Here is a 25,000-nt window from a genome sequence, read left to right on the forward strand (position 1 = left end):
CTCGGCCTTTTGGCTAAGATCAAGTGTAGTATCTGTTCTTATCAGTTTAATATCTGATACGTCCCCCATGTGGGGACAACATATTAAACGGATTTTTGCAACGGGGAGTCGGAGAGGGAGCTTGCTCCACCCGCTTTACGCATCGGCCCGGTATTGCAGTGTTTCCGGGAAAGGTGCACGCACCTCCTTATCATTCTTGGGTTGAAAGAAAGACAAAAAAGCCTGCCTGCCATGATAGAATGTACGTGCTTTGTGATGTCATTGCAGCCTGCCGAGCGATGAGTTCTGTGATGTCATCACTGACCTGGCAGTAAAGGGAGAGGCAGAGAAAGGCACAGCACGGTGCTGAGCTCCCTCGCCGACTGGGCTAGGAAGACACAGGAAATGAACAATTGTAGTATTCATATTGTGAATCGATTTTGATCTGTATGTCCATGATTTTGAGCTCTCTCTTGTGTGCACATTGAACAGTGTGTGTGTGTGTGTGTGTGTGTGTGTGTGTGTGTGTGTGTGTGTGTGTGTGTGTGTGTGTGTGTGTGTGTCTCTCTCTCTCTCTCTCTCTCTCTCTCTCTCTCTCTCTCTCTCTCTCCCCCCCCCCTCCCTCCCGGCTGTCTGGAGCATGGCCTGCGGCCGCAGGGAGCACCCAGGAGCTGGTTGGAAGCATCTTGGACTCGGGTTTCCCTTCAATACGCATAACGCTTTCGCCTTTTACTAAAGCATTCCGTGGAGGGGGACATGGATGAGTTTGTACCATTTTTTGGGAGGCTCTGCCCTGTTGGGGCGGAGCTGTGATCCAGGTGAACAGCAGATCAGGCATATAAGGTGGAGGTGGTCAATGTCAAGCAAATAAGCTTGCTAGGGTACCCAGCAGCGGTAGCAGCCCTGCCGGTGGCGCCCTCTCCTGGGGTGCTACCTCCTGGCCTGTGCCGCTGGCGTTCTGGGGGGAGCCCATTGCAGGTATCGCTTCTCGGCCTTTTGGCTAAGATCAAGTGTAGTATCTGTTCTTATCAGTTTAATATCTGATACGTCCCCCATGTGGGGACAACATATTAAACGGATTTTTGCAACGGGGAGTCGGAGAGGGAGCTTGCTCCACCCGCTTTACGCATCGGCCCGGTATTGCAGTGTTTCCGGGAAAGGTGCACGCACCTCCTTATCATTCTTGGGTTGAAAGAAAGACAAAAAAGCCTGCCTGCCATGATAGAATGTACGTGCTTTGTGATGTCATTGCAGCCTGCCGAGCGATGAGTTCTGTGATGTCATCACTGACCTGGCAGTAAAGGGAGAGGCAGAGAAAGGCACAGCACGGTGCTGAGCTCCCTCGCCGACTGGGCTAGGAAGACACAGGAAATGAACAATTGTAGTATTCATATTGTGAATCGATTTTGATCTGTATGTCCATGATTTTGAGCTCTCTCTTGTGTGCACATTGAACAGTGTGTGTGTGTGTGTGTGTGTGTGTGTGTGTGTGTGTGTGTGTGTGTGTGTGTGTGTGTGTGTGTGTGTGTGTGTCTCTCTCTCTCTCTCTCTCTCTCTCTCTCTCTCTCTCTCTCTCTCCCCCCCCCCTCCCTCCCGGCTGTCTGGAGCATGGCCTGCGGCCGCAGGGAGCACCCAGGAGCTGGTTGGAAGCATCTTGGACTCGGGTTTCCCTTCAATACGCATAACGCTTTCGCCTTTTACTAAAGCATTCCGTGGAGGGCTGTTGGGGCGGAGCTGTGATCCAGGTGAACAGCAGATCAGGCATATAAGGTGGAGGTGGTCAATGTCAAGCAAATAAGCTTGCTAGGGTACCCAGCAGCGGTAGCAGCCCTGCCGGTGGCGCCCTCTCCTGGGGTGCTACCTCCTGGCCTGTGCCGCTGGCGTTCTGGGGGGAGCCCATTGCAGGTATCGCTTCTCGGCCTTTTGGCTAAGATCAAGTGTAGTATCTGTTCTTATCAGTTTAATATCTGATACGTCCCCCATGTGGGGACAACATATTAAACGGATTTTTGCAACGGGGAGTCGGAGAGGGAGCTTGCTCCACCCGCTTTACGCATCGGCCCGGTATTGCAGTGTTTCCGGGAAAGGTGCACGCACCTCCTTATCATTCTTGGGTTGAAAGAAAGACAAAAAAGCCTGCCTGCCATGATAGAATGTACGTGCTTTGTGATGTCATTGCAGCCTGCCGAGCGATGAGTTCTGTGATGTCATCACTGACCTGGCAGTAAAGGGAGAGGCAGAGAAAGGCACAGCACGGTGCTGAGCTCCCTCGCCGACTGGGCTAGGAAGACACAGGAAATGAACAATTGTAGTATTCATATTGTGAATCGATTTTGATCTGTATGTCCATGATTTTGAGCTCTCTCTTGTGTGCACATTGAACAGTGTGTGTGTGTGTGTGTGTGTGTGTGTGTGTGTGTGTGTGTGTGTGTGTGTGTGTGTGTGTGTGTGTGTGTGTGTGTGTGTGTGTGTGTGTGTGTGTGTCTCTCTCTCTCTCTCTCTCTCTCTCTCTCTCTCTCTCTCTCTCTCTCCCCCCCCCTCCCTCCCGGCTGTCTGGAGCATGGCCTGCGGCCGCAGGGAGCACCCAGGAGCTGGTTGGAAGCATCTTGGACTCGGGTTTCCCTTCAATACGCATAACGCTTTCGCCTTTTACTAAAGCATTCCGTGGAGGGGGACATGGATGAGTTTGTACCATTTTTTGGGAGGCTCTGCCCTGTTGGGGCGGAGCTGTGATCCAGGTGAACAGCAGATCAGGCATATAAGGTGGAGGTGGTCAATGTCAAGCAAATAAGCTTGCTAGGGTACCCAGCAGCGGTAGCAGCCCTGCCGGTGGCGCCCTCTCCTGGGGTGCTACCTCCTGGCCTGTGCCGCTGGCGTTCTGGGGGGAGCCCATTGCAGGTATCGCTTCTCGGCCTTTTGGCTAAGATCAAGTGTAGTATCTGTTCTTATCAGTTTAATATCTGATACGTCCCCCATGTGGGGACAACATATTAAACGGATTTTTGCAACGGGGAGTCGGAGAGGGAGCTTGCTCCACCCGCTTTACGCATCGGCCCGGTATTGCAGTGTTTCCGGGAAAGGTGCACGCACCTCCTTATCATTCTTGGGTTGAAAGAAAGACAAAAAAGCCTGCCTGCCATGATAGAATGTACGTGCTTTGTGATGTCATTGCAGCCTGCCGAGCGATGAGTTCTGTGATGTCATCACTGACCTGGCAGTAAAGGGAGAGGCAGAGAAAGGCACAGCACGGTGCTGAGCTCCCTCGCCGACTGGGCTAGGAAGACACAGGAAATGAACAATTGTAGTATTCATATTGTGAATCGATTTTGATCTGTATGTCCATGATTTTGAGCTCTCTCTTGTGTGCACATTGAACAGTGTGTGTGTGTGTGTGTGTGTGTGTGTGTGTGTGTGTGTGTGTGTGTGTGTGTGTGTGTGTGTGTGTGTGTGTGTGTGTGTGTGTGTGTGTGTGTGTGTGTGTGTCTCTCTCTCTCTCTCTCTCTCTCTCTCTCTCTCTCTCTCTCTCTCCCCCCCCCCTCCCTCCCGGCTGTCTGGAGCATGGCCTGCGGCCGCAGGGAGCACCCAGGAGCTGGTTGGAAGCATCTTGGACTCGGGTTTCCCTTCAATACGCATAACGCTTTCGCCTTTTACTAAAGCATTCCGTGGAGGGGGACATGGATGAGTTTGTACCATTTTTTGGGAGGCTCTGCCCTGTTGGGGCGGAGCTGTGATCCAGGTGAACAGCAGATCAGGCATATAAGGTGGAGGTGGTCAATGTCAAGCAAATAAGCTTGCTAGGGTACCCAGCAGCGGTAGCAGCCCTGCCGGTGGCGCCCTCTCCTGGGGTGCTACCTCCTGGCCTGTGCCGCTGGCGTTCTGGGGGGAGCCCATTGCAGGTATCGCTTCTCGGCCTTTTGGCTAAGATCAAGTGTAGTATCTGTTCTTATCAGTTTAATATCTGATACGTCCCCCATGTGGGGACAACATATTAAACGGATTTTTGCAACGGGGAGTCGGAGAGGGAGCTTGCTCCACCCGCTTTACGCATCGGCCCGGTATTGCAGTGTTTCCGGGAAAGGTGCACGCACCTCCTTATCATTCTTGGGTTGAAAGAAAGACAAAAAAGCCTGCCTGCCATGATAGAATGTACGTGCTTTGTGATGTCATTGCAGCCTGCCGAGCGATGAGTTCTGTGATGTCATCACTGACCTGGCAGTAAAGGGAGAGGCAGAGAAAGGCACAGCACGGTGCTGAGCTCCCTCGCCGACTGGGCTAGGAAGACACAGGAAATGAACAATTGTAGTATTCATATTGTGAATCGATTTTGATCTGTATGTCCATGATTTTGAGCTCTCTCTTGTGTGCACATTGAACAGTGTGTGTGTGTGTGTGTGTGTGTGTGTGTGTGTGTGTGTGTGTGTGTGTGTGTGTGTGTGTGTGTGTGTGTGTGTGTGTCTCTCTCTCTCTCTCTCTCTCTCTCTCTCTCTCTCTCTCTCTCTCTCCCCCCCCCCTCCCTCCCGGCTGTCTGGAGCATGGCCTGCGGCCGCAGGGAGCACCCAGGAGCTGGTTGGAAGCATCTTGGACTCGGGTTTCCCTTCAATACGCATAACGCTTTCGCCTTTTACTAAAGCATTCCGTGGAGGGGGACATGGATGAGTTTGTACCATTTTTTGGGAGGCTCTGCCCTGTTGGGGCGGAGCTGTGATCCAGGTGAACAGCAGATCAGGCATATAAGGTGGAGGTGGTCAATGTCAAGCAAATAAGCTTGCTAGGGTACCCAGCAGCGGTAGCAGCCCTGCCGGTGGCGCCCTCTCCTGGGGTGCTACCTCCTGGCCTGTGCCGCTGGCGTTCTGGGGGGAGCCCATTGCAGGTATCGCTTCTCGGCCTTTTGGCTAAGATCAAGTGTAGTATCTGTTCTTATCAGTTTAATATCTGATACGTCCCCCATGTGGGGACAACATATTAAACGGATTTTTGCAACGGGGAGTCGGAGAGGGAGCTTGCTCCACCCGCTTTACGCATCGGCCCGGTATTGCAGTGTTTCCGGGAAAGGTGCACGCACCTCCTTATCATTCTTGGGTTGAAAGAAAGACAAAAAAGCCTGCCTGCCATGATAGAATGTACGTGCTTTGTGATGTCATTGCAGCCTGCCGAGCGATGAGTTCTGTGATGTCATCACTGACCTGGCAGTAAAGGGAGAGGCAGAGAAAGGCACAGCACGGTGCTGAGCTCCCTCGCCGACTGGGCTAGGAAGACACAGGAAATGAACAATTGTAGTATTCATATTGTGAATCGATTTTGATCTGTATGTCCATGATTTTGAGCTCTCTCTTGTGTGCACATTGAACAGTGTGTGTGTGTGTGTGTGTGTGTGTGTGTGTGTGTGTGTGTGTGTGTGTGTGTGTGTGTGTGTGTGTGTGTGTGTGTGTGTGTGTGTGTGTGTGTCTCTCTCTCTCTCTCTCTCTCTCTCTCTCTCTCTCTCTCTCTCTCTCCCCCCCCCCTCCCTCCCGGCTGTCTGGAGCATGGCCTGCGGCCGCAGGGAGCACCCAGGAGCTGGTTGGAAGCATCTTGGACTCGGGTTTCCCTCCAATAGCGAGAGAAACCTTTGTCCAGCAGGGGGCTTTTGAACTGTACTTGACAGTCTTTCTTTTTTCCTTGCAGGGAGCTGATCCATCAGGCCAGACCAGACGAGACGGGGAGGTGCCGGTTGACAGAGCTGCAGAGTCCTGGGTCCTTGGAGCGGTCCGGAGGCCGAGGCGAGTGGAGATTGGGACGGACCGGGAGCGACAGGGGACCTAGCCAGAGGGGTCGGAGGACTCCTCACGGAGTGGGTCCCATCCAGAAGCCCGGCCGACCATCTACCCGGAGCCCGGCCTGACCAGGACTGCTCCCCGCTGACGTCACCAGCCAGGATCCAGGAGAGGCCTCGGATTCCAGGGACCGACCAGGCCGATCGGCAACGTCCCTGAGGGAGGCCTCCTGCAGCCAGGGCCCGGACTTCTCCCCGCAAGGCCCGCTCCCTGCAAGAGCCCCGGAGGTGGAAGCTGCTCCCCAGCCAGGTGGACTTGCCCCGACCTCCGGATTGAGAGCCTCCCGACCCTTCTCCAAGGTAGGAAAGTGCAGCATGGCCCAGCGAACCGCCGGTGTGAGGCGCCATAATGCGGTGCGCTTCAGCCGTGAGGCTGGAGCCGAGACCGCGGCCCTCACCCGGCTGGAGTTCAGCAGGTCCGTGCTGCAGAGGGGCCTGGGCTTTGCCCCTTCTGAGCTGAACTGTGTGGTGAAACTGCCTGGACCTAGGGACGTGTTCGAGGTGAGCTTTAAGAACCCTCAAGTGCTGGAGAGTTTTTGGAACCTGTATAGGGAAAAAAAAGACAGCATGCCCCTGAATGACTTTGTGGTCGACGCCCTGACAGATAGAGAGATTAAAATTGTAACTATTCAGTTTTACAATGAAGCAGTGGCAGAGTATGACGTAGAAGTATGGCTGAGGAGACACTGTGAGATCCTGTCTGAAAGTAGGAGAGTTAATGATGAGGATGGGGTCTGGACCGGTGCTCGGCGGTGGCAGGTGCGCCTGCAGGTGGAAGTGGCCGCCATCGGCGGAGTACGCCATCTACCAAGCACCGTGGTTTTAGGAGCAAATAGGGGGCTTGTCTTTTATCATGGCATGCCCAAATTATGTAGGAACTGCGGGGCCCTGGGTCATTTAGCCGCAGCCTGTACCGTTGTTAAGTGCAAGGTCTGCGGCGGGGAACATCAGACCAGGGCCTGCAAGCAGGAGAGGGCCTGCAACCTGTGCGGTGGGGGAGGGCACCTCTTTAGGAATTGTCCCTCCTCCTATGCAAATAGGGCGCGGGCCCTCGGGGGTGGTGGAGAGAGAGAAAACCAAGTGGAGGCTCCTCCAAAGGTGATACCCCAAGATGGGGGTAGAGAGGAAACAATCCTCAGGAGCCTCATAGGCTCCCTCTCTGACTCTGGGTCAGAAGTGGAGGCAGAGGGAGAGTGGACAGTGGTAGCGGGGAAGAGAAGGAGGGCTGAGAAGAGGAGCATGGGTAGGGGGGGTATGATGAAAAAGAGGATTCATTCTGCAGATTCTCCCCCCCCTGCCGGCTCCTCCCCCGCTCCAGAGTCCCCTCCCTCAAATTTTTATACGCCCCACTCTGACTCCGGAGAGGAGAGTGGTGGGCCTTCTCCACTGCCCCGAGTGGGCAGCCTGGTAGATGAGAGGCCCCCTAGAAATAACATTCCTCCTGCCCCACAACTGAGACTCTCCCAGGGGAGGGGTCAGGTATGCCCTCCCGGCAGTAGTGGGAGAGCCGCAGGCCCTCAGGAGACGAGAGTCGGCGCCAGTGTCCTTTCCCAGAAAGACATCAGGGACGTGATGGCAAGGTCACTGGCGCTGGGGGAAGAGGCCTGCGGCGGCAGACAGCCGGGAAGGGAGAGACCACCCCCTCCCCCACCATTAGTTAAAAGAACAACTAGCGGGGTCTACACAGTTTTCTCCCCAGTTGTACATAAAGCCTCTGCCCTGCCATCTGTTCGTCGGGCCTCGGCCGCAAAGGAACCAGGGAGAACCTCCAGCACCACGGGCCCTGAGCCCAGTGGAGTTTTGCCCGCCTTACCGGGTGGCGGGAGCCGAGCCCCCCCCATAGTCTTCCTAGAGGATCAAGCGGTGAGGCAAATGATTGAAATGATGGGTGCTAGCGCTAAGCTAGGTGAGGGAGAAGAGAGGAGTGGGGAAGAGAAAGGTTTCTTTACATGATTGTTACGGAGCGGGTAATTGCCCTCACAGCCATTATGGCATTAACCATTATTTCAATCAATGTGAGGAGCATTGCTGAGGTGAAAAAGAGGACCGATGTTTTAAACTCTCTGGCTGGAATGAAGGCAGACATTATTTGTTTGCAGGAGTGCGGCATCCCGTTCCAAAAAGAATATAAAGATCTCCGGGACACTTGGACCCTAGGAGAATCCTTCTGGTCGGGGTCCAATGTGTCCCGAGCGGACGGGATTGCCGTACTCCTGAAAAACCCCTTTTTAATAGTTAAAACATTTAAGGTAATAGAGGCGGGCAGACTGGCCAGCCTCGATTTTAAATACAAGGGGGCTGTATTGAGGCTGGTCAATGTCTATGCCCCCACCAGCCAGAGAGAGAGAGTCCTCTTTCTCCCTCAGCTACGCCCGCTCCTGATCGGCACCTTGCCAGTTATCATTTCAGGTGATTTCAACTGTGCTCTGAGGGATGTAGACCGGAGTAAGCCCCGCAACGATAGATCCAGCAGGGACCTCGCTGCGTTCGTGGAGGACTTTGAACTCTGCGACGCAGGTCGGGACCTGGTCCCCTTGTTCACCTGGGTGAGTTCTTCTGGCTCCTCCTTCTCCAGGATAGATCTCGTCCTCCTCAGCAAGCCACTGGAGAGGACCGCCATGTCTTCGGAGGCGGTCTTCTTTTCAGACCACAGGCTCCTGACGACAGAGGTGCTCATTCCGAGCACACGGGAGTCGGGGCCTGGGGTCTGGAAGCTCAACACCTCTCTGCTCGATGACCCTCGTGTGATTAAGACCTTTAGCAGACGCCTCGAGGAGTGGAGGACCCTGAAGGACCTTTTTGATTCTCCCATAGAGTGGTGGGAGATGATGAAGAAAAGAACCAAGGGCTACTTCATTCAGCTGGGGAAACGGAAAGCTCGCGAGAGGCGGGCGAGATATTCCCATCTAAACGCCCGCCTCCAGCGCCTGAGTCTTTTACAGCTCAGAGGCTTCGACCTAGCTGAGGAGGTGGCCCGGGTCAAACTGAGTCTCTCCGCCCTCTATCGGGAGGAGCAAGAAAAGATCAAGGTCCTTTCCAGGGTCCGCATCATGGAGGACGATGAGAAATGCAGCCGCTTCTTCTTCAAGAAAACGAAGGAGAGGCGGCCTGCAATGTCCTCCATGATCGACTCCTCGGGGCAAGAGGTGGAGGGCAGAGAGGCTGTTGAGACAGTGGTGCGGGATTTCTACAGGGAGTTGTACGACCAGAAGGTGGTGGATCAAAATCTGATCCATCACTTTCTGTCCCTGTTGGAGTCCCGCAATGAGGGGGACGAGGAGGAGGAGGAGGATCCAGAGATCACCACCACTGAACTCTCCCAGGTGATAAAGAGTCTTAACTCTGGAAGGACACCGGGTCCCGATGGGATCCCTGCTGAGTTCTATAAGATCTTTTGGGAGGTGCTTAAGGAAGATCTGGGCCAGGTACTGGGGTCGATGTACAGAGAGGGCAGATTGGCCCCTTCGATGAAGAAAAGTATCCTCTCCCTTCTTCACAAGAAGGGAGACCCAAAAGATCTGAGGAACTGGCGGCCAGTCAGCCTCCTGTGCACCGACTACAAGATACTGGCCAAAGCACTGACGCTCCGGCTGCAGCGGCCACTCCCTCAAGTCGTGGGTCCCGACCAGGTCTGTGGTGCCCGGGGGAGATCGGCGGCCGACAACGCCATGCTGCTCAGGGATGTCGTGGCCTACTCGAACGAGAGAGGGCTTCCCCTGGTCCTAATCAGCTTGGACCAGGAGAAAGCCTTCGACAGAGTGGGCCACGAATACCTGCAGCTCGTTATGGAGAGGATGGGTCTCGCTCTTGGCCTGAGGAAGTGGGTGAAGATCATCTACAGCGGCCTAAGCAGCAGGGTCCTTGTGAACCGCCACCTGACCGAACCATTTCCGGTCAGGTCGGGGGTCCGGCAGGGTTGTCCCCTGTCGGCCCTGCTGTACGTCCTCTGCCTGGAGCCGTTCATGCAGGCGATCCGCCGGGACGTCCGGGTGACAGGTTTCCATCTCCCGGGTTCCGGCGGAGAGCAACTGAAGGCCCTGGCCTATATGGACGACGTGGCCGTGGTCTGCACGGACGCTCCGTCCGTGGCCAGGGTCGAGGAACTGCTGGACGGCTTCTGCAGGGCGACGGGGGCCGCTGTGAACAAGGCCAAGAGCGAGGTCTACCTCTCCAGGGCATGGCCTGTCGGCCGGGGCCCGCCGACCGTGTTCCCTGTGAAGCCGTTTATCAAGGTTCTGGGGATCACGATCGACGGGACCAACACGGGCACCCGGAGCTGGGAGGAGGCCATAGCAAAGGTCCAAAAGAAGATCCACGGCTGGAGCACAAGGACCTTGACGATGGCTGGTAAGGTGCTGGTCGTAAAGGCCATCCTCTTCCCGATACTCCTCTACGTAGGAATGATCTTCCCCCCAGACAAGGGTATCGCAAAACTAGTGACCCGAATTATATTTCGGTTTGTCTGGGGGAGCAAAATGGAGAGGCTGAAAAGAGTGCAGATGGTGAAGGGTACCCTGGATGGAGGCAGGGGGGTCCCGGACGTTGTGCGGCTGATAAAGGCGCAGGGGCTGGCCTATGTGGTTAAGAACATCCAGGCTGCTGGCAAGAAGGTGAGTTTCATGAACCGCTTTTATTTTGCCAGCAGCCTGAGACCATTCGGCCTCTGCGCCATGGACAACACCAGGCCGCACTCGTGGGATCCCCCGCCGTTCTACAGGGCGCTCCGAGCCTTTGCGCTCGAAGTAGGCCTCCATAAAGTCGTGCTGGCCTCCTGGGATTATAAGACCATCTGTAGTCAGATGAGATCTGCCCAGGAGACCAGCCGGATAGAAGATTTCCCTCCCGAAACCTGCCGGTTTATCTGGGCTAACGCTACGCACGTTTGCCTCACGAATACGCAGAAAGATGTCTCCTGGATGGCTGTGAGTCGGTGTCTCCCCACCCGAGTGTTTATGCACAGAAGGGGCATAGCTCCTTATGACACCTGCCCCTATAAGGGTTGCTTGGGGAAGGAGACGGAGGCTCACATCTTTAGTGAGTGCCCCTCCGCCCATAGGGTCTGGCTCCTGTTTTCCCCGTTCCTCCACAGGTTTGCCGTTCCTGCGCGGGCGACCGCCCAGCAGATCCTATACGGTCCAGCCAAGGGAATTTCTACATCTACCTTGAGGTGCTGGTGGCGTGTCGTCTGCGCAGTGAAGCAGGCACTGTGGGAGGGACGGAACATCTGTTTGTTCAATAAGCAGGAGCTGGACCCGATCGTCATCGCGCGGAGGGGCATGGTGTTTGTGAAAGACTATGTCAATCTGGAGGTCCATCAGAGGGGCAAGGAGGAAGCCTTTAAGAACTGGCGCATACAAGATCTGGGGGAGCTCAGGATCCCGTGATGGGACCCACCTCCGGGGACGGTTAGTTCCCCCTGCTGGAGCCCGAGTCCAAGATCTTTTAAAGATTTTATGAATGATTGTTTTTAAAAGAAGATTTTAAATAATGAATCTTAATTGTTTTTAAAGATTTAGTTGTTTTTAAATCACATTGTTTAGGGCTTTTTAGGTATAGTTTTGTTATATTTTGTTGTCAAATACATTGACCGTTTTTTGGTTTAATTTAAAATGCATTAGACTTTTTTTGTTTGTTTTTTATTTTTTCCTTTTAATTGTTTCTTTATTTTGTCTAATGCATTTTCTGTTATTTTCAATGTATTTGACTCTTTTGTTGGTGTGCAGTTTTTGCTTTTATCACGTTTTGTTTATTTGATTTGAGCACGTTTATTTTAAAGTTTATTGTTTTAGTTTTGTTAAAAAAATCACAAGATTTTAAAAATTTTAAGTGATTTTAAGAATTGATATGTCAATATTTTTAATCATAAGTATTAAAAATCGAATTGTTTTTATTGATGAAATGAAAATACTAAATCCAATAAAATAGTATTTTACTAAAGCATTCCGTGGAGGGGGACATGGATGAGTTTGTACCATTTTTTGGGAGGCTCTGCCCTGTTGGTGCTTTAGTAAAAGGCGAAAGCGTTATGCGTATTGAAGGGAAACCCGAGTCCAAGATGCTTCCAACCAGCTCCTGGGTGCTCCCTGCGGCCGCAGGCCATGCTCCAGACAGCCGGGAGGGAGGGGGGGGGAGAGGGGGGGAGAGAGAGAGAGAGAGAGAGAGAGAGAGAGAGAGAGAGAGAGAGAGAGAGAGAGAGAGAGAGAGAGAGAGAGAGACACACACACACACACACACACACTGTTCAATGTGCACACAAGAGAGAGCTCAAAATCATGGACATACAGATCAAAATCGATTCACAATATGAATACTACAATTGTTCATTTCCTGTGTCTTCCTAGCCCAGTCGGCGAGGGAGCTCAGCACCGTGCTGTGCCTTTCTCTGCCTCTCCCTTTACTGCCAGGTCAGTGATGACATCACAGAACTCATCGCTCGGCAGGCTGCAATGACATCACAAAGCACGTACATTCTATCACGGCAGGCAGGCTTTTTTGTCTTTCTTTCAACCCAAGAATGATAAGGAGGTGCGTGCACCTTTCCCGGAAACACTGCAATACCGGGCCGATGCGTAAAGCGGGTGGAGCAAGCTCCCTCTCCGACTCCCCGTTGCAAAAATCCGTTTAATATGTTGTCCCCACATGGGGGACGTATCAGATATTAAACTGATAAGAACAGATACTACACTTGATCTTAGCCAAAAGGCCGAGAAGCGATACCTGCAATGGGCTCCCCCCAGAACGCCAGCGGCACAGGCCAGGAGGTAGCACCCCAGGAGGGGGCGCCACCGGCAGGGCTGCTACCGCTGCTGGGTACCCTAGCAAGCTTATTTGCTTGACATTGACCACCTCCACCTTATATGCCTGATCTGCTGTTCACCTGGATCACAGCTCCGCCCCAACAGGGCAGAGCCTCCCAAAAAATGGTACAAACTCATCCATGTCCCCCTCCACGGAATGCTTTAGTAAAAGGCGAAAGCGTTATGCGTATTGAAGGGAAACCCGAGTCCAAGATGCTTCCAACCAGCTCCTGGGTGCTCCCTGCGGCCGCAGGCCATGCTCCAGACAGCCGGGAGGGAGGGGGGGGGAGAGGGGGGGAGAGAGAGAGAGAGAGAGAGAGAGAGAGAGAGAGAGAGAGAGAGAGAGAGAGAGAGAGAGAGACACACACACACACACACACACACACTGTTCAATGTGCACACAAGAGAGAGCTCAAAATCATGGACATACAGATCAAAATCGATTCACAATATGAATACTACAATTGTTCATTTCCTGTGTCTTCCTAGCCCAGTCGGCGAGGGAGCTCAGCACCGTGCTGTGCCTTTCTCTGCCTCTCCCTTTACTGCCAGGTCAGTGATGACATCACAGAACTCATCGCTCGGCAGGCTGCAATGACATCACAAAGCACGTACATTCTATCACGGCAGGCAGGCTTTTTTGTCTTTCTTTCAACCCAAGAATGATAAGGAGGTGCGTGCACCTTTCCCGGAAACACTGCAATACCGGGCCGATGCGTAAAGCGGGTGGAGCAAGCTCCCTCTCCGACTCCCCGTTGCAAAAATCCGTTTAATATGTTGTCCCCACATGGGGGACGTATCAGATATTAAACTGATAAGAACAGATACTACACTTGATCTTAGCCAAAAGGCCGAGAAGCGATACCTGCAATGGGCTCCCCCCAGAACGCCAGCGGCACAGGCCAGGAGGTAGCACCCCAGGAGGGGGCGCCACCGGCAGGGCTGCTACCGCTGCTGGGTACCCTAGCAAGCTTATTTGCTTGACATTGACCACCTCCACCTTATATGCCTGATCTGCTGTTCACCTGGATCACAGCTCCGCCCCAACAGGGCAGAGCCTCCCAAAAAATGGTACAAACTCATCCATGTCCCCCTCCACGGAATGCTTTAGTAAAAGGCGAAAGCGTTATGCGTATTGAAGGGAAACCCGAGTCCAAGATGCTTCCAACCAGCTCCTGGGTGCTCCCTGCGGCCGCAGGCCATGCTCCAGACAGCCGGGAGGGAGGGGGGGGGAGAGGGGGGGAGAGAGAGAGAGAGAGAGAGAGAGAGAGAGAGAGAGAGAGAGAGAGAGAGAGAGAGAGAGAGAGACACACACACACACACACACACACTGTTCAATGTGCACACAAGAGAGAGCTCAAAATCATGGACATACAGATCAAAATCGATTCACAATATGAATACTACAATTGTTCATTTCCTGTGTCTTCCTAGCCCAGTCGGCGAGGGAGCTCAGCACCGTGCTGTGCCTTTCTCTGCCTCTCCCTTTACTGCCAGGTCAGTGATGACATCACAGAACTCATCGCTCGGCAGGCTGCAATGACATCACAAAGCACGTACATTCTATCACGGCAGGCAGGCTTTTTTGTCTTTCTTTCAACCCAAGAATGATAAGGAGGTGCGTGCACCTTTCCCGGAAACACTGCAATACCGGGCCGATGCGTAAAGCGGGTGGAGCAAGCTCCCTCTCCGACTCCCCGTTGCAAAAATCCGTTTAATATGTTGTCCCCACATGGGGGACGTATCAGATATTAAACTGATAAGAACAGATACTACACTTGATCTTAGCCAAAAGGCCGAGAAGCGATACCTGCAATGGGCTCCCCCCAGAACGCCAGCGGCACAGGCCAGGAGGTAGCACCCCAGGAGGGGGCGCCACCGGCAGGGCTGCTACCGCTGCTGGGTACCCTAGCAAGCTTATTTGCTTGACATTGACCACCTCCACCTTATATGCCTGATCTGCTGTTCACCTGGATCACAGCTCCGCCCCAACAGGGCAGAGCCTCCCAAAAAATGGTACAAACTCATCCATGTCCCCCTCCACGGAATGCTTTAGTAAAAGGCGAAAGCGTTATGCGTATTGAAGGGAAACCCGAGTCCAAGATGCTTCCAACCAGCTCCTGGGTGCTCCCTGCGGCCGCAGGCCATGCTCCAGACAGCCGGGAGGGAGGGGGGGGGAGAGGGGGGGAGAGAGAGAGAGAGAGAGAGAGAGAGAGAGAGAGAGAGAGAGAGAGAGAGAGAGAGAGAGAGAGACACACACACACACACACACACACTGTTCAATGTGCACACAAGAGAGAGCTCAAAATCATGGACATACAGATCAAAATCGATTCACAATATGAATACTACAATTGTTCATTTCCTGTGTCTTCCTAGCCCAGTCGGCGAGGGAGCTCAGCACCGTGCTGTGCCTTTCTCTGCCTCTCCCTTTACTGCCAGGTCAGTGATGACATCACAGAACTCATCGCTCGGCAGGCTGCAATGACATCACAAAGCACGTACATTCTATCACGGCAGGCAGGCTTTTTTGTCTTTCTTTCAACCCAAGAATGATAAGGAGGTGCGTGCACCTTTCCCGGAAACACTGCAATACCGGGCCGATGCGTAAAGCGGGTGGAGCAAGCTCCCTCTCCGACTCCCCGTTGCAAAAATCCGTTTAATATGTTGTCCCCACATGGGGGACGTATCAGATATTAAACTGATAAGAACAGATACTACACTTGATCTTAGCCAAAAGGCCGAGAAGCGATACCTGCAATGGGCTCCCCCCAGAACGCCAGCGGCACAGGCCAGGAGGTAGCACCCCAGGAGGGGGCGCCACCGGCAGGGCTGCTACCGCTGCTGGGTACCCTAGCAAGCTTATTTGCTTGACATTGACCACCTCCACCTTATATGCCTGATCTGCTGTTCACCTGGATCACAGCTCCGCCCCAACAGGGCAGAGCCTCCCAAAAAATGGTACAAACTCATCCATGTCCCCCTCCACGGAATGCTTTAGTAAAAGGCGAAAGCGTTATGCGTATTGAAGGGAAACCCGAGTCCAAGATGCTTCCAACCAGCTCCTGGGTGCTCCCTGCGGCCGCAGGCCATGCTCCAGACAGCCGGGAGGGAGGGGGGGGGAGAGGGGGGGAGAGAGAGAGAGAGAGAGAGAGAGAGAGAGAGAGAGAGAGAGAGAGAGAGAGAGAGAGACACACACACACACACACACACACTGTTCAATGTGCACACAAGAGAGAGCTCAAAATCATGGACATACAGATCAAAATCGATTCACAATATGAATACTACAATTGTTCATTTCCTGTGTCTTCCTAGCCCAGTCGGCGAGGGAGCTCAGCACCGTGCTGTGCCTTTCTCTGCCTCTCCCTTTACTGCCAGGTCAGTGATGACATCACAGAACTCATCGCTCGGCAGGCTGCAATGACATCACAAAGCACGTACATTCTATCACGGCAGGCAGGCTTTTTTGTCTTTCTTTCAACCCAAGAATGATAAGGAGGTGCGTGCACCTTTCCCGGAAACACTGCAATACCGGGCCGATGCGTAAAGCGGGTGGAGCAAGCTCCCTCTCCGACTCCCCGTTGCAAAAATCCGTTTAATATGTTGTCCCCACATGGGGGACGTATCAGATATTAAACTGATAAGAACAGATACTACACTTGATCTTAGCCAAAAGGCCGAGAAGCGATACCTGCAATGGGCTCCCCCCAGAACGCCAGCGGCACAGGCCAGGAGGTAGCACCCCAGGAGGGGGCGCCACCGGCAGGGCTGCTACCGCTGCTGGGTACCCTAGCAAGCTTATTTGCTTGACATTGACCACCTCCACCTTATATGCCTGATCTGCTGTTCACCTGGATCACAGCTCCGCCCCAACAGGGCAGAGCCTCCCAAAAAATGGTACAAACTCATCCATGTCCCCCTCCACGGAATGCTTTAGTAAAATACTGTTTATTAGGTTTAGTATTTTTACATTTCTTAAAATAAAACAATTTCAATTTTAATACTTATGATTAAAATCGTTTAAAATATCAGTTCTTAAAATCACTTAAAATTTTTAAAATCTTGTGATTTTTTTAACAAAACTAAAACAATAAACTTTAAAATAAACGTGCTCAAATCAAATAAACAAAACGTGATAAAAGCAAAAACTGCACACCAACAAAAAAATCAAATACATTGAAGATAACAGAAAATGCAATAGACAAAATAAAGAAACAATTAAAAAGTAAAAATAAAAAACAAACAAAAAAAGTCTAATGCATTTTAAATTAAACCCAAAACGGTCAATGTATTTGACAAAAAAAATATAACAAAACTATACCAGAAACCCTAAACAATTGTGATTTAAAAACAACTAAGTCTTTAAAAACAATTAAGATTTGTTATTTAAAATCTTCTTTTAAAAACAATCATTCATAAAATCTTTAAAAGATCTTTAAAAGATCTTGGACTCGGGCTCCAGCAGGGGGAACTAACCGTCCCCGGAGGTGGGTCCCATCATGGGATCCTGAGCTCCCCCAGATCTTGTATACGCCAGTTCTTAAAGGCTTCCTCCTTGCCCCTCTGATGGACCTCCAGATTGACGTAGTCTTTTACAAACACCATGCCCCTCCGCGCGATGACGATCGGGTCCAGCTCCTGCTTATTAAACAAACAGATGTTCCGTCCCTCCCACAGTGCCTGCTTCACCGCGCAGACGACACGCCACCAGCACCTCAGGGTTGATGTTGAAATTCCCCTTGCCGGACCGTATAGGATCTGCTGGGCGGTCGCCCGCGCAGGAACGGCGAACCTGTGGAGGAACGGAGAAAACAGGAGCCAGACCCTGTGGGCGGAGGGGCACTCACTAAAAATGTGAGCCTCCGTCTCCTTCCCCAAGCAACCCTTATAGGGGCAGGTGTCATAAGGAGCTATGCCCCTTCTGTGCATAAACACTCGGGTGGGGAGACACCGACTCACAGCCATCCAGGAGACATCTTTCTGCGTGTTCGTGAGGCAAACGTGCGTAGCGTTAGCCCAGATAAACCGGCAGGTTTCGGGAGGGAAATCTTCTATCCGGCTGGTCTCCTGGGCAGATCTCATCTGACTACAGATGGTCTTATAATCCCAGGAGGCCAGCACGACTTTATGGAGGCCTACTTCGAGCGCAAAGGCTCGGAGCGCCCTGTAGAACGGCGGGGGATCCCACGAGTGCGGCCTGGTGTTGTCCATGGCGCAGAGGCCGAATGGTCTCAGGCTGCTGGCAAAATAAAAGCGGTTCATGAAACTCACTTTCTTGCCAGCAGCCTGGATGTTCTTAACCACATAGGCCAGCCCCTGCGCCTTTATCAGCCGCACAACGTCCGGGACCCCCCTGCCTCCATCCAGGGTACCCTTCACCATCTGCACTCTTTTCAGCCTCTCCATTTTGCTCCCCCAGACAAACCGAAATATAATTCGGGTCACTAGTTTTGCGATACCCTTGTCTGGGGGGAAGATCATTCCTACGTAGAGGAGTATCGGGAAGAGGATGGCCTTTACGACCAGCACCTTACCAGCCATCGTCAAGGTCCTTGTGCTCCAGCCGTGGATCTTCCTTTGGACCTTTGCTATGGCCTCCTCCCAGCTCCGGGTGCCCGTGTTGGTCCCGTCGATCGTGATCCCCAGAACCTTGATAAACGGCTTCACAGGGAACACGGTCGGCGGGCCCCGGCCGACAGGCCATGCCCTGGAGAGGTAGACCTCGCTCTTGGCCTTGTTCACAGCGGCCCCCGTCGCCCTGCAGAAGCCGTCCAGCAGTTCCTCGACCCTGGCCACGGACGGAGCGTCCGTGCAGACCACGGCCACGTCGTCCATATAGGCCAGGGCCTTCAGTTGCTCTCCGCCGGAACCCGGGAGATGGAAACCTGTCACCCGGACGTCCCGGCGGATCGCCTGCATGAACGGCTCCAAGCAGAGGACGTACAGCAGGGCCGACAGGGGACAACCCTGCCGGACCCCCGACCTGACCGGAAATGGTTCGGTCAGGTGGCGGTTCACAAGGACCCTGCTGCTTAGGCCGCTGTAGATGATCTTCACCCACTTCCTCAGGCCAAGAGCGAGACCCATCCTCTCCATAACGAGCTGCAGGTATTCGTGGCCCACTCTGTCGAAGGCTTTCTCCTGGTCCAAGCTGATTAGGACCAGGGGAAGCCCTCTCTCGTTCGAGTAGGCCACGACATCCCTGAGCAGCATGGCGTTGTCGGCCGCCGATCTCCCCCGGGCACCACAGACCTGGTCGGGACCCACGACTTGAGGGAGTGGCCGCTGTAGCCGGAGCGTCAGTGCTTTGGCCAGTATCTTGTAGTCGGTGCACAGGAGGCTGACTGGCCGCCAGTTCCTCAGATCTTTTGGGTCTCCCTTCTTGTGAAGAAGGGAGAGGATACTTTTCTTCATCGAAGGGGCCAATCTGCCCTCTCTGTACATCGACCCCAGGACCTGGCCCAGATCTTCCTTAAGCACCTCCCAAAAGATCTTATAGAACTCAGCAGGGATCCCATCGGGACCCGGTGTCCTTCCAGAGTTAAGACTCTTTATCACCTGGGAGAGTTCAGTGGTGGTGATCTCTGGATCCTCCTCCTCCTCCTCGTCCCCCTCATTGCGGGACTCCAACAGGGACAGAAAGTGATGGATCAGATTTTGATCCACCACCTTCTGGCCGTACAACTCCCTGTAGAAGTCCCGCACCACTGTCTCAACAGCCTCTCTGCCCTCCACCTCTTGCCCCGAGGAGTCGATCATGGAGGACATTGCAGGCCGCCTCTCCTTCGTTTTCTTGAAGAAGAAGCGGCTGCATTTCTCATCGTCCTCCATGATGCGGACCCTGGAAAGGACCTTGATCTTTTCTTGCTCCTCCCGATAGAGGGCGGAGAGACTCAGTTTGACCCGGGCCACCTCCTCAGCTAGGTCGAAGCCTCTGAGCTGTAAAAGACTCAGGCGCTGGAGGCGGGCGTTTAGATGGGAATATCTCGCCCGCCTCTCGCGAGCTTTCCGTTTCCCCAGCTGAATGAAGTAGCCCTTGGTTCTTTTCTTCATCATCTCCCACCACTCTATGGGAGAATCAAAAAGGTCCTTCAGGGTCCTCCACTCCTCGAGGCGTCTGCTAAAGGTCTTAATCACACGAGGGTCATCGAGCAGAGAGGTGTTGAGCTTCCAGACCCCAGGCCCCGACTCCCGTGTGCTCGGAATGAGCACCTCTGTCGTCAGGAGCCTGTGGTCTGAAAAGAAGACCGCCTCCGAAGACATGGCGGTCCTCTCCAGTGGCTTACTGAGGAGGACGAGATCTATCCTGGAGAAGGAGGAGCCAGAAGAACTCACCCAGGTGAACAAGGGGACCAGGTCCCGACCTGCGTCGCAGAGTTCAAAGTCCTCCACGAACGCAGCAAGGTCCCTGCTGGATCTATCGTTGCGGGGCTTACTCCGGTCTACATCCCTCAGAGCACAGTTGAAATCACCTGAAATGATAACTGGCAAGGTGCCGATCAGGAGCGGGCGTAGCTGAGGGAGAAAGAGGACTCTCTCTCTCTGGCTGGTGGGGGCATAGACATTGACCAGCCTCAATACAGCCCCCTTGTATTTAAAATCGAGGCTGGCCAGTCTGCCCGCCTCTATAACCTTGAATGTTTTAACTATTAAGAAGGGGTTTTTCAGGAGTACGGCAATCCCGTCCGCTCGGGACACATTGGACCCCGACCAGAAGGATTCTCCTAGGGTCCAAGTGTCCCGGAGATCTTTGTATTCTTTTTGGAACGGGATGCCGCACTCCTGCAAACAGATAATATCCGCCTTCATTCCAGCCAGAGAGTTTAAAACATCGGTCCTCTTTTTCACCTCAGCAATGCTCCTCACATTAATTGAAATAATAGTTAATGCCATAATGGCTGTGAGGGCAATTACCCGCTCCGTAACAATCATGTAAAGAAACCTTTCTCTTCCCCACTCCTCTCTTCTCCCTCACCTAGCTTAGCGCTAGCACCCATCATTTCAATCATTTGCCTCACCGCTTGATCCTCTAGGAAGACTATGGGGGGGGCTCGGCTCCCGCCACCCGGTAAGGCGGGCAAAACTCCACTGGGCTCAGGGCCCGTGGTGCTGGAGGTTCTCCCTGGTTCCTTTGAGGCCGAGGCCCGACGAACAGATGGCAGGGCAGAGGCTTTATGTACAACTGGGGAGAAAACTGTATAGACCCCGCTAGTCGTTCTTTTAACTAATGGTGGGGGAGGGGGTGGTCTCTCCCTTCCCGGCTGTCTGCCGCCGCAGGCCTCCTCCCCCAGCGCCAGTGACCTTGCCATCACGTCCCTGATGTCTTTCTGGGAAAGGACACTGGCGCCGACTCTCGTCTCCTGAGGACCTGCGGCTCTCCCACTACTGCCGGGAGGGCATACCTGACCCCTCCCCTGGGAGAGTCTCAGTTGTGGGGCAGGAGGAATGTTATTTCTAGGGGGCCTCTCATCTACCAGGCTGCCCACTCGGGGCAGTGGAGAAGGCCCACCACTCTCCTCTCCGGAGTCAGAGTGGGGTGTATAAAAATTAGAGGGAGGGGACTCTGGAGCGGGGGAGGAGCCGGCAGGGGGGGGAGAATCTGCAGAATGAATCCTCTTTTTCATCATACCCCCCCTACCCATGCTCCTCTTCTCAGCCCTCCTTCTCTTCCCCGCTACCACTGTCCACTCTCCCTCTGCCTCCACTTCTGACCCAGAGTCAGAGAGGGAGCCTATGAGGCTCCTGAGGATTGTTTCCTCTCTACCCCCATCTTGGGGTATCACCTTTGGAGGAGCCTCCGCTTGGTTTTCTCTCTCTCCACCACCCCCGAGGGCCCGCGCCCTATTTGCATAGGAGGAGGGACAATTCCTAAAGAGGTGCCCTCCCCCACCGCACAGGTTGCAGGCCCTCTCCTGCTTGCAGGCCCTGGTCTGATGTTCCCCGCCGCAGACCTTGCACTTAACAATGGTACAGGCTGCGGCTAAATGACCCAGGGCCCCGCAGTTCCTACATAATTTGGGCATGCCATGATAAAAGACAAGCCCCCTATTTGCTCCTAAAACCACGGTGCTTGGTAGATGGCGTACTCCGCCGATGGCGGCCACTTCCACCTGCAGGCGCACCTGCCACCGCCGAGCACCGGTCCAGACCCCATCCTCATCATTAACTCTCCTACTTTCAGACAGGATCTCACAGTGTCTCCTCAGCCATACTTCTACGTCGTACTCTGCCACTGCTTCGTTGTAAAACTGAATAGTTACAATTTTAATCTCTCTATCCGTCAGGGCGTCGACCACAAAGTCATTCAGGGGCATGCTGTCTTTTTTCTCCCTATATAGGTTCCAAAAACTCTCCAGCACTTGAGGGTTCTTAAAGCTCACCTCGAACACGTCCCTAGGTCCAGGCAGTTTTACCACGCAGTTCAGCTCAGAAGGGGCAAAGCCCAGGCCCCTCTGCAGCACGGACCTGCTGAACTCCAGCCGGGTGAGGGCCGCGGTCTCGGCTCCAGCCTCACGGCTGAAGCGCACCGCATTATGGCGCCTCACACCGGCGGTTCGCTGGGCCATGCTGCACTTTCCTACCTTGGAGAAGGGTCGGGAGGCTCTCAATCCGGAGGTCGGGGCAAGTCCACCTGGCTGGGGAGCGGCTTCCACCTCCGGGGCTCTTGCAGGGAGCGGGCCTTGCGGGGAGAAGTCCGGGCCCTGGCTGCAGGAGGCCTCCCTCAGGGACGTTGCCGATCGGCCTGGTCGGTCCCTGGAATCCGAGGCCTCTCCTGGATCCTGGCTGGTGACGTCAGCGGGGAGCAGTCCTGGTCAGGCCGGGCTCCGGGTAGATGGTCGGCCGGGCTTCTGGATGGGACCCACTCCGTGAGGAGTCCTCCGACCCCTCTGGCTAGGTCCCCTGTCGCTCCCGGTCCGTCCCAATCTCCACTCGCCTCGGCCTCCGGACCGCTCCAAGGACCCAGGACTCTGCAGCTCTGTCAACCGGCACCTCCCCGTCTCGTCTGGTCTGGCCTGATGGATCAGCTCCCTGCAAGGAAAAAAGAAAGACTGTCAGATACAGCTCAAAAAGCCCCCTGCTGGACAAAGGTTTCTCTCGCTATTGGAGGGAAACCCGAGTCCAAGATGCTTCCAACCAGCTCCTGGGTGCTCCCTGCGGCCGCAGGCCATGCTCCAGACAGCCGGGAGGGAGGGGGGGGGAGAGGGGGGGAGAGAGAGAGAGAGAGAGAGAGAGAGAGAGAGAGAGAGAGAGAGAGAGAGAGAGAGAGAGAGAGAGAGAGAGAGAGAGAGAGAGAGAGACACACACACACACACACACACACTGTTCAATGTGCACACAAGAGAGAGCTCAAAATCATGGACATACAGATCAAAATCGATTCACAATATGAATACTACAATTGTTCATTTCCTGTGTCTTCCTAGCCCAGTCGGCGAGGGAGCTCAGCACCGTGCTGTGCCTTTCTCTGCCTCTCCCTTTACTGCCAGGTCAGTGATGACATCACAGAACTCATCGCTCGGCAGGCTGCAATGACATCACAAAGCACGTACATTCTATCACGGCAGGCAGGCTTTTTTGTCTTTCTTTCAACCCAAGAATGATAAGGAGGTGCGTGCACCTTTCCCGGAAACACTGCAATACCGGGCCGATGCGTAAAGCGGGTGGAGCAAGCTCCCTCTCCGACTCCCCGTTGCAAAAATCCGTTTAATATGTTGTCCCCACATGGGGGACGTAGATATTAAACTGATAAGAACAGATACTACACTTGATCTTAGCCAAAAGGCCGAGAAGCGATACCTGCAATGGGCTCCCCCCAGAACGCCAGCGGCACAGGCCAGGAGGTAGCACCCCAGGAGGGGGCGCCACCGGCAGGGCTGCTACCGCTGCTGGGTACCCTAGCAAGCTTATTTGCTTGACATTGACCACCTCCACCTTATATGCCTGATCTGCTGTTCACCTGGATCACAGCTCCGCCCCAACAGGGCAGAGCCTCCCAAAAAATGGTACAAACTCATCCATGTCCCCCTCCACGGAATGCTTTAGTAAAAGGCGAAAGCGTTATGCGTATTGAAGGGAAACCCGAGTCCAAGATGCTTCCAACCAGCTCCTGGGTGCTCCCTGCGGCCGCAGGCCATGCTCCAGACAGCCGGGAGGGAGGGGGGGGGAGAGGGGGGGAGAGAGAGAGAGAGAGAGAGAGAGAGAGAGAGAGAGAGAGAGAGAGAGAGAGAGAGAGAGAGAGAGACACACACACACACACACACACACTGTTCAATGTGCACACAAGAGAGAGCTCAAAATCATGGACATACAGATCAAAATCGATTCACAATATGAATACTACAATTGTTCATTTCCTGTGTCTTCCTAGCCCAGTCGGCGAGGGAGCTCAGCACCGTGCTGTGCCTTTCTCTGCCTCTCCCTTTACTGCCAGGTCAGTGATGACATCACAGAACTCATCGCTCGGCAGGCTGCAATGACATCACAAAGCACGTACATTCTATCACGGCAGGCAGGCTTTTTTGTCTTTCTTTCAACCCAAGAATGATAAGGAGGTGCGTGCACCTTTCCCGGAAACACTGCAATACCGGGCCGATGCGTAAAGCGGGTGGAGCAAGCTCCCTCTCCGACTCCCCGTTGCAAAAATCCGTTTAATATGTTGTCCCCACATGGGGGACGTATCAGATATTAAACTGATAAGAACAGATACTACACTTGATCTTAGCCAAAAGGCCGAGAAGCGATACCTGCAATGGGCTCCCCCCAGAACGCCAGCGGCACAGGCCAGGAGGTAGCACCCCAGGAGGGGGCGCCACCGGCAGGGCTGCTACCGCTGCTGGGTACCCTAGCAAGCTTATTTGCTTGACATTGACCACCTCCACCTTATATGCCTGATCTGCTGTTCACCTGGATCACAGCTCCGCCCCAACAGGGCAGAGCCTCCCAAAAAATGGTACAAACTCATCCATGTCCCCCTCCACGGAATGCTTTAGTAAAAGGCGAAAGCGTTATGCGTATTGAAGGGAAACCCGAGTCCAAGATGCTTCCAACCAGCTCCTGGGTGCTCCCTGCGGCCGCAGGCCATGCTCCAGACAGCCGGGAGGGAGGGGGGGGGAGAGGGGGGGAGAGAGAGAGAGAGAGAGAGAGAGAGAGAGAGAGAGAGAGAGAGAGAGAGAGAGAGAGAGAGACACACACACACACACACACACACACTGTTCAATGTGCACACAAGAGAGAGCTCAAAATCATGGACATACAGATCAAAATCGATTCACAATATGAATACTACAATTGTTCATTTCCTGTGTCTTCCTAGCCCAGTCGGCGAGGGAGCTCAGCACCGTGCTGTGCCTTTCTCTGCCTCTCCCTTTACTGCCAGGTCAGTGATGACATCACAGAACTCATCGCTCGGCAG

The 25,000-nt window shown here is 53.8% G+C and overlaps 23 non-coding genes and 1 pseudogene across 23 annotated transcripts; 11 read left to right on the plus strand and 13 right to left on the minus strand.

The window, feature by feature from the left end:
* On the plus strand, positions 1-184 carry LOC136729807 (U2 spliceosomal RNA; the record flags this gene model as incomplete). The annotated part of the gene is made up of 1 exon (XR_010809078.1): positions 1-184. It is a non-coding gene; the product is annotated as a U2 spliceosomal RNA (small nuclear RNA).
* A 483-nt stretch (positions 185-667) lies between these two features.
* LOC136729809 (U5 spliceosomal RNA) lies at positions 668-783 on the plus strand. The gene has a single exon (XR_010809080.1). It is a non-coding gene; the product is annotated as a U5 spliceosomal RNA (small nuclear RNA).
* A 176-nt stretch (positions 784-959) lies between these two features.
* On the plus strand, positions 960-1,150 carry LOC136729792 (U2 spliceosomal RNA). The gene has a single exon (XR_010809064.1). It is a non-coding gene; the product is annotated as a U2 spliceosomal RNA (small nuclear RNA).
* Positions 1,151-1,647: 497 nt separating this feature from the next.
* On the plus strand, positions 1,648-1,699 carry LOC136729826 (uncharacterized; annotated as a pseudogene).
* A 187-nt stretch (positions 1,700-1,886) lies between these two features.
* Positions 1,887-2,077, plus strand: LOC136729804 (U2 spliceosomal RNA). Its single transcript, XR_010809075.1, has one exon. It is a non-coding gene; the product is annotated as a U2 spliceosomal RNA (small nuclear RNA).
* A 510-nt stretch (positions 2,078-2,587) lies between these two features.
* LOC136729810 (U5 spliceosomal RNA) lies at positions 2,588-2,703 on the plus strand. The gene has a single exon (XR_010809081.1). It is a non-coding gene; the product is annotated as a U5 spliceosomal RNA (small nuclear RNA).
* Positions 2,704-2,879: 176 nt separating this feature from the next.
* LOC136729815 (U2 spliceosomal RNA) lies at positions 2,880-3,070 on the plus strand. Its single transcript, XR_010809086.1, has one exon. It is a non-coding gene; the product is annotated as a U2 spliceosomal RNA (small nuclear RNA).
* Positions 3,071-3,585: 515 nt separating this feature from the next.
* On the plus strand, positions 3,586-3,701 carry LOC136729811 (U5 spliceosomal RNA). Its single transcript, XR_010809082.1, has one exon. It is a non-coding gene; the product is annotated as a U5 spliceosomal RNA (small nuclear RNA).
* A 176-nt stretch (positions 3,702-3,877) lies between these two features.
* On the plus strand, positions 3,878-4,068 carry LOC136729827 (U2 spliceosomal RNA). The gene has a single exon (XR_010809096.1). It is a non-coding gene; the product is annotated as a U2 spliceosomal RNA (small nuclear RNA).
* A 491-nt stretch (positions 4,069-4,559) lies between these two features.
* Positions 4,560-4,675, plus strand: LOC136729812 (U5 spliceosomal RNA). The gene has a single exon (XR_010809083.1). It is a non-coding gene; the product is annotated as a U5 spliceosomal RNA (small nuclear RNA).
* A 176-nt stretch (positions 4,676-4,851) lies between these two features.
* Positions 4,852-5,042, plus strand: LOC136729828 (U2 spliceosomal RNA). Its single transcript, XR_010809097.1, has one exon. It is a non-coding gene; the product is annotated as a U2 spliceosomal RNA (small nuclear RNA).
* Positions 5,043-12,312: 7,270 nt separating this feature from the next.
* Positions 12,313-12,503, minus strand: LOC136729793 (U2 spliceosomal RNA). The gene has a single exon (XR_010809065.1). It is a non-coding gene; the product is annotated as a U2 spliceosomal RNA (small nuclear RNA).
* A 176-nt stretch (positions 12,504-12,679) lies between these two features.
* LOC136729813 (U5 spliceosomal RNA) lies at positions 12,680-12,795 on the minus strand. Its single transcript, XR_010809084.1, has one exon. It is a non-coding gene; the product is annotated as a U5 spliceosomal RNA (small nuclear RNA).
* A 462-nt stretch (positions 12,796-13,257) lies between these two features.
* LOC136729794 (U2 spliceosomal RNA) lies at positions 13,258-13,448 on the minus strand. The gene has a single exon (XR_010809066.1). It is a non-coding gene; the product is annotated as a U2 spliceosomal RNA (small nuclear RNA).
* A 176-nt stretch (positions 13,449-13,624) lies between these two features.
* Positions 13,625-13,740, minus strand: LOC136729814 (U5 spliceosomal RNA). Its single transcript, XR_010809085.1, has one exon. It is a non-coding gene; the product is annotated as a U5 spliceosomal RNA (small nuclear RNA).
* A 462-nt stretch (positions 13,741-14,202) lies between these two features.
* On the minus strand, positions 14,203-14,393 carry LOC136729795 (U2 spliceosomal RNA). The gene has a single exon (XR_010809067.1). It is a non-coding gene; the product is annotated as a U2 spliceosomal RNA (small nuclear RNA).
* Positions 14,394-14,569: 176 nt separating this feature from the next.
* LOC136729816 (U5 spliceosomal RNA) lies at positions 14,570-14,685 on the minus strand. Its single transcript, XR_010809087.1, has one exon. It is a non-coding gene; the product is annotated as a U5 spliceosomal RNA (small nuclear RNA).
* A 462-nt stretch (positions 14,686-15,147) lies between these two features.
* LOC136729796 (U2 spliceosomal RNA) lies at positions 15,148-15,338 on the minus strand. Its single transcript, XR_010809068.1, has one exon. It is a non-coding gene; the product is annotated as a U2 spliceosomal RNA (small nuclear RNA).
* Positions 15,339-15,514: 176 nt separating this feature from the next.
* On the minus strand, positions 15,515-15,630 carry LOC136729817 (U5 spliceosomal RNA). Its single transcript, XR_010809088.1, has one exon. It is a non-coding gene; the product is annotated as a U5 spliceosomal RNA (small nuclear RNA).
* Positions 15,631-16,086: 456 nt separating this feature from the next.
* On the minus strand, positions 16,087-16,277 carry LOC136729797 (U2 spliceosomal RNA). The gene has a single exon (XR_010809069.1). It is a non-coding gene; the product is annotated as a U2 spliceosomal RNA (small nuclear RNA).
* Positions 16,278-23,195: 6,918 nt separating this feature from the next.
* LOC136729808 (U2 spliceosomal RNA) lies at positions 23,196-23,383 on the minus strand. The gene has a single exon (XR_010809079.1). It is a non-coding gene; the product is annotated as a U2 spliceosomal RNA (small nuclear RNA).
* A 176-nt stretch (positions 23,384-23,559) lies between these two features.
* LOC136729818 (U5 spliceosomal RNA) lies at positions 23,560-23,675 on the minus strand. Its single transcript, XR_010809089.1, has one exon. It is a non-coding gene; the product is annotated as a U5 spliceosomal RNA (small nuclear RNA).
* Positions 23,676-24,139: 464 nt separating this feature from the next.
* On the minus strand, positions 24,140-24,330 carry LOC136729798 (U2 spliceosomal RNA). Its single transcript, XR_010809070.1, has one exon. It is a non-coding gene; the product is annotated as a U2 spliceosomal RNA (small nuclear RNA).
* A 176-nt stretch (positions 24,331-24,506) lies between these two features.
* Positions 24,507-24,622, minus strand: LOC136729820 (U5 spliceosomal RNA). The gene has a single exon (XR_010809090.1). It is a non-coding gene; the product is annotated as a U5 spliceosomal RNA (small nuclear RNA).
* Between the last annotated feature and the right edge of the window lie 378 nt (positions 24,623-25,000).

This window comes from Amia ocellicauda, unplaced genomic scaffold (assembly GCF_036373705.1).
Source record: "Amia ocellicauda isolate fAmiCal2 unplaced genomic scaffold, fAmiCal2.hap1 HAP1_SCAFFOLD_306, whole genome shotgun sequence".
In the NCBI taxonomy this organism is placed as follows: domain Eukaryota; kingdom Metazoa; phylum Chordata; class Actinopteri; order Amiiformes; family Amiidae; genus Amia; species Amia ocellicauda.